Below are 12,855 nucleotides of genomic sequence, written 5' to 3'. Positions count from 1 at the left end.
AGCCCCGGGGCTCCGGCTCCCGGCGCGGAGGGGATCCCACCCCCCCGCGCCGCCCGAGGTGCCAATTCCCGGGAGGTGGGGGGGGGGAGGGGGAGGGAGCACTTGGCTCGGGGCCCGGAAGACGCCAGCGCGTAGCCCGGACGGCACAGCCTCGGGGCCGCTGCCCGCTCCCCTCCCTCCCCTTTCGGGTGTCATTTGCCAAGGTGTGGGTCTTGACAGTTACACGTGTCGCTGGGGATGATGTGCATGCGTCGCGTCCTCTTACGGACCCTCTCCCTTTACCGAATCCACTCCCCACCCTCCCCAGGTTCTGGGTCAACCCTCCGTGAAGTTTCCTTTCCAGCCCTGCCCCCCCCTAAACTTGGGGGGGGGTTGTTCCTTTCCAGCCCTGCCCCCCTAAACTTGGAGGGTGCGCAGTAACCACACAGGTGAGCCATTCCCTTCTCCGCAGGTGTGCTGCGTGCCACAGCGTTCTTTTTTTTTTTTAATTGCCTCTTCACCTACTTCTGTGGTTTCCTTTCCTTCTTTTTTATTCCGGATCGCTCCCTTAGTTGGCGGCGGCGGCCAAACTTCAGCAGAATGTTTCCTCCTCCCGCCGCTCCGTGACTTTCTGGGCTGTAAATAATCCTTCAATCAACCTGTGTAAAGTGACAACTCACTTCGAAGTTAAACCGAGACGTAGGCATTATGGCTGTTTCATAGGCCTGCGTGTCCTCGAGTCGCATCCCCTTAACGCGGGGCACCTGTGAGTCCTTTGTTTTTGCCTAATGAGGGCTCACCCAGCAGGTGCCTTGTTACAAATTCGGAAGCTTCCCCTGGACGCCGCCACCGCGGTCTTTCTGCCGCTAGAGGCGCTGTCGGCCTACCAATGAAAGACTTGCCTTGGCCTCCAACTCTCAGTGTCTATGGTTCTCTACTGTAACAGGCATTTATTTTTCAACAACTGGCCTCAATCATGAGCCGTTACCACTTTATGGTACGTTTTATTTTGCAGTTGCCACTGCTATCCTCCACCCCCACCACGTCTACTGTAATGTGGCTAAAACCCAGCTCTCGTTAAAATCCACACAGTAATGAAGACCAATCTGGGAAGTAATGATTAAATCGAGGGATTGCACAAAGCAGTGTGGAAGCCAAGGCAGAATTCTGCCGACTGTTGAAGGAGCTCTATGACCTGCAGATCAAAATCATGGTAGTCAAAAGCGTTTTTGAAAGACTTTTGTACAAATTGGTCCCTTTGAATGTTTATTGGGAAAGAACTTTTTAAAACTCCTACAGAATCTCAGAGTGTGCCCGAGGTGGTCTTTAACTTGCATATGCTCTATATGCATAGACAGAAATCCACTGAGCGTGGATAATATTACATTTTTTAGAAGACAATGTTTACTAAATCAAATAACAATGGGAAATTATTTCGCGAAATGGGGGACTTTTATTATTTTCTGACGGCCAGCTTGTTAGAGACAAATATGGGATTTTTCCTTGGGATAGAGGTGCCTCAGAGAGAAAACCAGTTAGACCTAAACATTTTGAATGGGTTATATGTTGTGAGGTCCCAGGGTTCACTGCTTGTTTATCTTTGGATTCTCAGTATCAATTCTTAAATCAATCAGTGCCCCAAATCATAGCACTGAGGTTGCTTAAAAATCCAAGCATGTAATAAAACATTCATTTGCGTTGGCAAGAGAAAAGGAGAAATTACTGCTTGTTGAAGGCAGAGTATATCCTGGGGGTTGTCTCCCTGTGTGTGGACCCCATGCCCCAGAAGAGTTGCCTGTTGGGTGCTCTTTAGTGGCATCTTAGCCCCCAACGCGTCCAACACAGAACCCTAGACCCCAGACCCCCAACTCCTGAATCCACTCGTCCCCGACTCTTCCAGACTCAGTGATAACACCTTCTGCCTTTTCCAGATGTCTCACACTAACACATAGAAAGCCATCCCTCTCTCCCTAAAATCCACCGACCTCCAACATGTACTTCCATCTACCCTCTGCCCTCGCTTTCTAGGTGTGCTTTCCGCAACCCAGCCCTCCGTTTCTTCTTCTCTGTCTTCTGCAGGAGCCTCTTATCCCTGCTAGAGTAGCCTCCTGACGGGTCTGCTGGCTCTCCTTCCTGCCCCTGAACAGTGTATTCTTCCCAGTGCTACAGCCAAAGTCATCATTTTCAATCATGAGTTGGATCATGCTGGTTTCCTGTTTAAAACTCTCCAGTGGCTTTCTACAGCTCTTAGGAAAGAAAATTCAAACCTCTGGATAACCTAATCCCTGTTTTCCTCTATGATATCCTCTCTTACCATACCCCCATTCCCCCCTTACTCATTCTACTCCAGCCACACTGGCATCCCTTCTTTCCAACTTTCCAGTATAGTGTTGCCATGATTTTTTTTTAAAAAACGAAATTCAGTGTTTGCACTCTGAAGGTTTTGCAAATACTGTTCACAGTTGAGCCACGCGGTGTCCTATGACTGCATTTCATACCTCTTGCAACTTTTTGTTTTTCCTAGAGTTAATAATTGCTTTTTTGAAAAAAAAAAAAAAACAACCTGTTCTTTTGCTTTATTTCTGGTGTACCAATCTCTACCTCCCAAACTTTCTGGAAGAACTATTAAATTTCTTGCAACCAGATGGTACAGGTACCCTATCCATTATTTATTTTTATTTGATGTTCTCTCTCCTGGAGCCCTTTATTCTTTTGTTCCAATATGAACTGGTTACTTTTAAGCATACAGTGCGGCTGGTGTCTCAAGACTACCCGTAATACTAAGATATTTTCGTTTCTTTCTGCACCCTTCCTCTGTTGGATCACCTGTTTTATGAGCACCATAACTTCGTCTTTCTTAATCTATTCCTTATTTTTGTGGAGCACACCTTCCAGTAACTTTCTGAGGAAGGGTGTGTGGGAGGCAAAACCATTTGATAACTTGTTAGGAATATTTTCGGCATGAAATAATGGAAAACCTGACTACAGAATTTTTTTTCTTTAGTTTTTTTTTTTTTCTTTATATGATACACGCTTTTGAAGGAAGCAGTGTAGTAGCTGGCACAGTGGGTCTGCGAGACTACCAGTGACCCAAGCTTTTACTTTTGTTTGTCACTGGCATCCTTACATGTTGATTTTTGCCTTTCCTGCTTCATGGTCTCATGATAGCTGCTCTACCTCTTAGCATTATATCTGAATTCTAGGCAGTGATAGGGCAGAAGAGGGAAAAAGCAGAGCCAGCCAAGTCTCTTTTATCAGGAAAATAAGGATACTCTCAGACGCCTTCGTAGCAGATTTTCTCTTTGTCGATGTAGGACACAGGGCCATGGCTAACTGCCTGGGAAAATAGGTAAGTACGTATTTTTATCTGTACACATTGGTATCGCAAACATGTGAATAAGAAAGAAGGTTGAAATGTGTGCCTGCCATACCTTGTGTACAAATATGTACGTATATTCCACCCTTGACTGCTAGTTGGTTTAGGTATAAAATTCCAAGATGAAAATCCTCTTTCCTCGGTATTTTACAAGACAGATCTTAATTGTCTGTACGCCCATTGCTGTTTGAGAACTTGATGGCACTCTGTCGATCCTTTAAATGTAGACTTTTTTTTCCTGGAACCTATTACCATCGTTTATTATCCCTAGTACTATTACATTTCATGGTGACTTGCTTTAACTAAGTTCTTATCAGCAATTGTGCTGGGGACTCTGTATACCCTTTCAGTTTGAACACTCGAGCTATACAATTCTAGTCGACTTCCTTGTGTTCTTCAATTATTTTCTTCATCACTGGTTTTTGTCATGCTTTTAATGAAACTGCTATCAGCTGGCTCTCCCAACCTCCCAAAAACATTCTGTAATTTTGTTATTTATTTTTCATCTCTGCATTTGTGTTCTTTCTGGGAGAGTTTCTTTACCTCGCTATTCAAGTTATTTCGTGCTCTGTCCCTTTTTATTTTGTAAAATATGTAAGATTTCGGCAAACTCTTGGAGTGTATTAGTTTTTATTTTTTGAGCATTCTTTTGCTCACTTCATTCTCCTCATTAGCTCTGAGATTCTTCCCCACCCCCATTTGTTATGGTCTCTGACTTTCTTCAAATGTCTGAGTTTTGGTTGTTTCCATTTCATAATGAGACACTAAGAGGCTGATTGACAGTTCTGCATGCTTCCAAAGCACAACTTTATTGCAGGGACCTTCATACATCCCTGACTATGCTTCTTTCTTAGGCTGGTCCGTTTCTCCGAAGGAGAACCATGCACCCTCCTGTTGAGGAGATTGAAGCCTGATTAGAAGGTCTGTGAACTGAGCAAGGGGGATAAGGTTAAGGTGATTGTGATTTGCTTTTTTTTTTTTTTTTTAACTCTTTTGTTTTCAGTTTGACACCTTGCTTCCCCTCCCTCCCTCAGCTATGCCTGGGGTCATTGAGCACAGAACTTCCCTGCTTCGGTGTTTCCAGAAGATACATCTCCTCATCTATCAGAGAGGAAGGGGCCATCCCTTCCCCATGGCGGCTTCTCAAGGGATCTGGGGCTCTTTCCTTGGACAGTATTTCAGCCCAGCCTGTATTGGCTGTCAGAGGTGCCCATGACTCCTGTTCCCAAGCACTTACAGGTTTTTCTCATCCATCTCACCTTCTCAGTGGCTCCCCTCCTCTCTAAGCAGCTGGCTTCCCACATTCTCTTCTCTGCCAAGTAGGGAACCACTCATTTATCCTCTTCCATCTTGCAAAGCTTTGTTGCTCTCTCTTACCTGTTGTCTCCAATGCATTGTTTTTTTAAATGACTGGTATTATTATTCCTTATTGTGGGGTTTTGGAGAGAGTGCAGATAAACACCTGTGGGTTTGCCATGTACATCCATGGCTTCTGTTACCGCACCCTACATATAGACACGCTTTCTTTCTCTTAACTGTCATTTGGCTCTTTCTGTTCCTTCCTTGTGGAAACAAAAATTACATCCATTTTTAAATGTTTTAAAACTTTCTTTTTAAAGTCTACAAATGCTTGAAGTCAGTATATACCTAATTAGGTAGATGTTACAGCTGTGGAAACTGAAGATTTTTTTTTTTTTCAAGCAATGCAACTGCATCATGTAAAGATGCTAAACAGATTTCTTCCGGGTGTGGATGATGCTGTAATGAACTCATTACAACTGCAAAACAAATTTTTTGTTTTGCATTCCAGAAGCCTTTTAAAGCTGAACTGTTCCTGCAGCGTCTATGATTTACAAAGACAGGTATGAGAAACATTTTCAGATGTTTCTTCCGTACCACATGGCTAGCCCCGTAGCCCTTTAGCCGTGTCCCCACTGGGAGCTGTTTTAGACAACTCTGTAGTATGTACAGTTCTTCAATTATCAGCTCCCGGGGATTGAGAAAGTGAAGTTGATATAATCTGGACCGAGCGTTTCAAGAAATCGTTACTGTGCATTTTTAGCAGCTATGTCTTTCTGTGTTTGTTTAGTATTTTATTAAACCAGAAGTTTTTATACCAGCACGTAGTTGCCTAAAAAGGCATTTATTGAGGGCTTTGGTGCCGGGAGCAGTTCTAAGATCTTTACATGTCCCATCTCATACCCTTCTCGTGTGAGAATCTCTCAGTCGTTCCTGCTGCTACCCTTACTCGGCAGAGAAGGAGACCGTGGCTTCCGACGGTGAGTATCTGCGAAGTTGCGGGTGCAAGGGCAGTCTCTAGGCTGTGTCGTGATGGAGACGAGGTCTTCCCCAGCCCTGGCGAACGTTTGGTAGTCTACGTACTCTGTCTTTGGAATAATAATGACATCTATAGCAATGAGGTTGCAATTTAGCTTAGTTTTAAGCAGAATGGTAATGCAGTTCAAATCGACTTTATTTGAACTGGATCGAACGTCATGCTCTCCAACAGGCTGCCATCTCAATCTTCATACTTCCTCCAGCTCGTTTTTCACTCTGCATCCTTGTGCTTTATCTAACGTCCAGTATGCCTGGCCTCCAGCTGACAGATGATGGAATGGAGAACCTGAATAATTCAGCGTCATATTGATATCTTTCATCTTTTAAGCTTTTATGTCCTCCCAAGGCTACGTTAAGAGCTCAGGCTCTAGACAACTACTTAAAAAATTGGGCAGTCTCATTGGACCAACTCTGGACCTTCCATCCATTCACCTGCTCCTGGAAGCTTTGGCTTCCCCCATCCGTTCGGAGGATCCATTCTTAGAACTACTGAGGTTGCTCAGCAGGGTACGGTGAGCACTGGCTTGTAGTTTGACCAATAGATTCCTTGTTTTCTGTTTTGCTATGTTTGTAATTAAAGCCAGAATAGGATTTAAGCGTTTCGCATGAACTCTGTGTCCACATGAATCTGAATAGTCTCTGAGAACCTGGGTCTGGCTTTTTGTTTTTGATTCTAAATCCTGGATTTTTTGGTAGTGTTCGCAAGAGCCTAGCCTGCATTAGAATTTGGAGTCTGTGTTATATCTTAAAGTGCAACTGTACTCAGGTTGATGGGATAGATGCATTCCAGAAGTGTGACCTACTAAGTAAAATTTCTAAACTGAAATCATTTTTTCAGCCAATTTCAGTATAAGTTGTGATCATGAAAAAGATGATTGAAAAAGACTTTTCGTCCCCATCATCCATTCGCTTATAAAATGTAAAATATTTCAAAAGTTGAGAAAAGGATCCAGAATAAGTTATACACCCATATTCTTATCAACCAGGTTTCTTTCTTATTTATTTTATTTTATTAATTTTTTATATTAAATATAATTTATTGTCAAATTGGTTTCCATACCACACCCAGTGCTCATCCCAACAGGTTTTACTATATGTGCTTCAGAATTTTGAAAATTTAAAGATGTAAAATGTTCAAGATCTACTTATATCAGTCCCCTGTTCTCCCTACCCATCCACTTCTTCCTTCTTCTGCAGAAACAACTGTTACTCTGAAAACTTTATATATATATATATGTATATATATGTATATATATATGTATATATACATATATATGTATATATATATATACACACACACACATACATACACACACACTTTTTATATTGAAACATCACATAAACAGTACCCAACTATATACAACAGGCTTGTGCAACTTACTTTTTTTTAAATCAATATTTTAAGGATTTATTTATGTTGGTACATATGCTTGCTTCATTCCTTTTAATTGAATGAGCCATAAATTGTGCATTCCTGTTGATAAATATCTGTTTTTTCCAGTTCTTGATATTGCAATGGTGCAAAGATACTTGTACCTATCTCCTTATATAGGTATGAGCTCTAGGGACTCTATTACAAATGAATTGAGTAGTAGAGTATGCCCATTTTCCACTTTCCTATGTTTTGCTCTGTCACTTTCTAAATTGGTTGTACCAGTTTAGATGCTTATTTGTTAGAAAGTTCTGGTTACCTATGGTTTTGCAAATGGCAATTTCAGACTTTTAAATGTTGCTAAGCTGGAGGTGAAATATCTCATTTTAATTGTCAATTTCCTGGTTACTAGAGACTCTGAGAGTCTTTTTTTTTTTTTAATTTTTTTTTAATGTTTATTTATTTTTGAGACAGAGAGAGACAGAGCATGAACGGGGGAGGGTCAGAGAGAGAGGGAGACACAGAATCTGAAACAGGCTCCAGGCTCTGAGCAGTCAGCACAGAGCCCGACGCGGGGCTCAAACTCAAGGACTGTGAGATCATGACCTGAGCCGAAGTCAGACGCTTAACCGTCTGAACCACCCAGGCGCCCCTCTGAGAGTCTTTTTATATTGTTTTCTGTGTTTCTTCTTTGAATTATTTATTCTTATCATTTGCCCATTTTTCTAGGTTGAGTTCAGTAAATCTTTTTCTCTTTACTAAGCTCCTATAGAGATTTAAAAATAAGTTCTTCTAAATTTTAACTTTTGGCTGTTCACTTCTGGTATAATTGGACTTTATTTTTTATTTATTGTATGAAGCCAGCATCTGTTTTTTTCCCATATAGATAACCGATCATCCTAGTTAACATTTACTGAATCCTTTCTCTCTTTTGGTAAAATACCAAGTATAGACAGATATGCTTCTGGGTTCCTTGTTCTGTTGCACATTTATTTATCCTATTTCCAGCATCCTCCTGGATTCAAGTTTCTGTACTTTGTAATCAGTCCTAAGTGTTTAGGTTGGTTGGCATAGAGTGTATAGAGGACAGACACAGAGGTCAGCTTACCAGTGTTTACATATCAGTTCTGTCACCCAGTTACTGACCTGTGACCTTGGAAAGGTGGTTAATATCCTGTATTGTCAGGAGTTTCCCAGTCTTCACGTTGAGAACCCTGTGTTGCAGGAAGCCCTTAGTGCTGGGCAAACCATGAAGATTGGTCACCCTAAACCCCACACAAGTTGTGCAGTTTTTTCCCCCAGTCTTTCCCTCTATGAAATGGTGACAATAATAGCATGTGCTACTTTTAAAGGGGTGTGAAGAGGAGTAAATGAGATAATACATGGAAAGTGCTTTAGACAGCTCTTGCGAAGTGCTCAGAAAACATTAATTTCCCCTCCTCCTCTCCCTACTCTACTTTAAAATTATTTTGATTATTCTTGAAACATTAATATTTCATATGAACTTTAGAATCTTCTTGATAAGTTCTGCAAAATACCCTATGGGGACTTACAGCTTAATTTGAGGGAGAATTGACTACCTCATGACATCAAAGCTTCACTTCATGAATGTGGTCATTTCTTTATTCATGTGTTTTTTAATGTTATTCAGTAAGTTTTAATTAATTTCTCTTTAAAGCTCTTGCATATCTTTGTGACATATATTTTGAGGTACATAATAGATTTGTTACTCTGAATGGTATCACTATTTTTATTTTTATTTTTAGGTTTTAGCTTTTTGATATGAAAAATGTTAAACACATACAAAAGTAGACAGATTGGTATAATGAGCACACGTATGTCTAATTCTATTATTTAGCTTCTACAAATACCAGCTTATGACTATTCTTGTTTTGTCTGTGGAATTACTTCTTTTTAAAAAGTTCATGGGTTGCCTGTGTGGCTTAAATTGGTTGATCATCTGACTTTTGATTTTGGCTCAGGTCACGGTCTCAAGGTGGTAAAATTGAGCCATACTGGTTGTGGAGCCTGCTTAAGATTCTCTCTCTCCCTCTCTCTCTGCCCCTCCCCCCTTCACCAGAAAAGTTCTCATTGATGTTTTCTTTTCAGTATAAATTAATGTTACTGATTTTTGTGTTTTGGTTTTGAATTCAGAGACTTTGCTTGATTTTTATTCCAATAGTTTGTAAGTTGAGTTCATAAAAATTCTAAAAGAACTACTATCTGAAAATGATGGTAAATTTTGTTTTTTCTTTACAGTTCTTATGCATTCTACCTCTTTTATTTTTCTTCTTTCATTGACTAGCATTGCCCATTACAATGATAAACAAACATGGTGATTGCAAATGTCCTTGGGTTTTTTTTCCTCAGCTTTAGTGAAAGTAACTGTAGCTGCTTTTTACCATTAATATATTTATTGTGAATTTTTGTTAGATATGTTTTATCAGGTTAAGTACATTTCCCTATACTGCTAGTTTGCTACAATGTTTTCCTTTTAACATATATAAATCGTTGCTTAATTTATTCAAACTTTTCCTCAGCATTTGTTGATCACTTGTTTATGTGTTGTTGATTTTTCCTCCCTCCTCGCCTCTATTGTTAGTGTAATGCATTGTATTAATAGATTTTATGTTGTTAAACCATCCTTGAATGGTTAGGATAAGTCCTCTATGATTTGGATGCATTTTTAAAATACAGTGTTGGATTATATTTACTAATATTTTATTTAAGACTTTAGCTCCTTATAGAGCAATGTTCATAACCAACTTTAATCTCTAATTTTCCTTTCTGTAAATATGTTTAATTTTCATTTCAAAGCTTTGCCATTAGCCTCAGAAAGGGAATTAGCATGCCTTCCTTGCTTCTTTTTCAATTCCTAGGAGAGGTTAGGTATACAAGGTTAGTTTTTTCTTGTAAGTTGTTGGCACTTCATATCAGGGTGTGGTGCTTTTTTTACGAGAAATTTGACAGTTTAATCTCCTCACTGGATGAAGTGCTATTCGCATTTTCTCTGTCTTAAATAACTTTGTTGTGTTTTTCTTTTATAGATTTATTTTTTTTCCATTCCATTAAATTCTCATCCCTTTCTTCTACTTTCTTGGAACTTACGCTGTTCTGTGAAAGATTAGCTCTTCCACTTTCAGTCATCTGTCTCTTCTGTTGTATTCACAAAGGGTAAAATTTTCCTTCTGATTGCTGCATTTGCCACTGCGCACATTTTGCTTTTAGTTTTGTGCTATCAACCTACCCAAAATGGTCTATAACTTGCATTATGGGGTTTTTTTTTGCATTTTTTTATTACTCAGTTATTTAGACATATGTTTTGATTGGTGTGTTTGTCTTTTACTTTCCAAATGCTTGAGGAATGGTAGTTTCTTTGTTATTTATCGATTTTATCACACTAGTGTCAGAAAAAGTCATCTGTGTCTTATCGATTCTCATCCATTTGAAGTTTTCTTTATGAGCTCATGCATGGTTGATTTCTGGAAAAATTACATATGTGTTTGAAAATAATGTATTGGGTATAGGGTTCTAGAGATGTCAATTAAATTAAGCTTATTAACTGATGTCAAGTCATACTATGACAAATAGGTTTTTTGGTTTTTTTTTGCTCAGTATTTCTGTTTTCAAGAAAGGTTTTGAAACTCCAATAGAATCATGAGTTTTCTTTTTTTCTCCTTGTAATTCTGTCAATTTTTGCATTATTCCTTTTGGAGGTTTGTTTTTTTTTTGTTTGTTTTTTTGTTTTTTTGTTTTTTGTTTTTTTTTTTTTTTGGTCCATTCCACTGTGTACACCCTCGGATTTGTCTAAGAGAAAATTACTATATCAGTTTTCTTTTGGTTAAAATTTTTCTGGTATATTTTTTCCTATCTCTTTACTTTAAAATTTTCCATGTTATATTTCACAAGTATCCATCATGAACAAAATATGCCTGGATTTTTAAAATTTTGTAATTGCTGCCTATTAACCAAGTAATTTTATCCGTTTACATTTATTGTAGCTTTGATAATTTTGAACTCTTCCTCCATTTTTTTTCTATTTACTATCGCTATTTTTAGATACTTTTCTTTTCCTGTATCATATTCTATTACTGAAGGGTTATTTATACCTACTTCTGTCCAGTTCCATTAATTTAGAGGTTATATATTCCATTTCCACAATTTTAGTAGTACTGTTAAATTTTTAACATTTGCACCTCAGGTACCAAAGTGTAAAGGTGGTCAATAACTCTACCCTTTTCTCACATAGTACTACAGGCTAAGAATGCTTAACGCCTTTCATCTCTTCTCCCACTGATGGTTTTTATCTAGCATTTTATTCTACTATATTGAAACACACTATCAAAAAATGTCATAGGGTGGTGGTAGGCTTTCTGTTTGTTTTTTAATAGTCCTGACTTATTTTGATTAGTCCAGTGTTAAGAGTTCCTCTGCCTCCCGGATTTAGTTTGCTTCTTATGAAAGTAGTGTTTCATTATAGATCCATGAATAGCAAATTCTCTGTGTTTGCCTGAAAAATGTTTTTTTTTTTTCTCTTTTTCATGAATGTTAGCTACATATAGAATTCTAGGTTATGGTTATTGTCCTTTAACAGATATTACCTATTGTATCCTGGTCTCTATTACTGTTGAGAAGTCTTTAATGATTGTTTTCCTTTGCACTAAGGTTTTCTCTGGTTGCTCTTAAGATTGTTCTTTGGTTTTTTTGTTTGGTTGGTTGTCTGTATTGTGGTTCTGTAGTTTTTTATGATCAGGATTTTTGATACAGATTTATTTTTAATTTGTGTATATCTGCCCTTGATGTGTGTCTTGAATCCAGTCAATTATTAAAAGTTCTTCACCATTGTCTCTTCAATTACTGCCTTGTCTCTATTTTCTCCATTACCTTCTTTGGACTTCTAGTATATGTAATGGGACCTTATTATTCAGTCATACTGCTTTTAATTTCTCTTTGTTTCTATCGCTCTGCTTTACACTCCGGGTGATGTCTCCAGGCCTAAAGTTCATTTCCCAGTTCTCTTTCAAGCAATGTCTGTATTGCTGTTGAAATTGTCTATGGATTGACTTTTATTTTCCAATGCCTTTAATTTTTCATTTATAGATTTATTTTGTTTTTTTTTTAAACTGCCAGATAATTTCTCAATAATGTCCTTTCATTATCTCTATTATGCTATTATGGTTTCTGTGTATCTGTGTCTTTAAAAGTTTTGGCGAGGTGGAGATTTTAGGTGTGTGTGTGTGTGTGTGTGTGTGTGTGTGTGTGTTTATAAAATGTACAAAGTATATACACGTATTTATTTATCCATCTTCCCTTTTAGATTATTCTATTATTTCTGTGTCTTAGGGTGCTGAATCTGTATTGTCATGAGTTATCTCTTCCAGTGCCTTTCAATTTCAGATTTTGAGCTCCTTTTCAGTCTTTCACATCCACTACTATTGCTTCCATGAGAATCCAATGCACCTGGGATTATGAAGGGTCTAGTGGACTGGTGTATTTACTTATGATGGCTATTTCAAGATTTCACTCATCTGAGCTCAGTTTTTATGTTAATTTCTCATTTGGGGCATTGTGTACCATACGATGATTGTCTTTTTGGTTTTTACACCCATGCGGTGAAGGCTTGAGGTTTTGATTTTTCCTGGAACACCCCTTAACCTTCACGAGTTCTCTGGGTAGATGTGCCGCTTTGTAGTTTCCCTAGGGCACTTGGTAGAGTTCTTCTAGGCCCTTGAACTTGGGAAGGGCAGTCCCAAAGGATCCTGGCTTTACACAGGAGTCCCAGCTCTGGTTC

Source organism: Herpailurus yagouaroundi, unplaced genomic scaffold, assembly GCF_014898765.1.
Source record: "Herpailurus yagouaroundi ecotype Mexico unplaced genomic scaffold, PumYag 163, whole genome shotgun sequence".
In the NCBI taxonomy this organism is placed as follows: Eukaryota; Metazoa; Chordata; class Mammalia; order Carnivora; family Felidae; genus Herpailurus; species Herpailurus yagouaroundi.
This window is presented reverse-complemented; position numbering follows the sequence as displayed.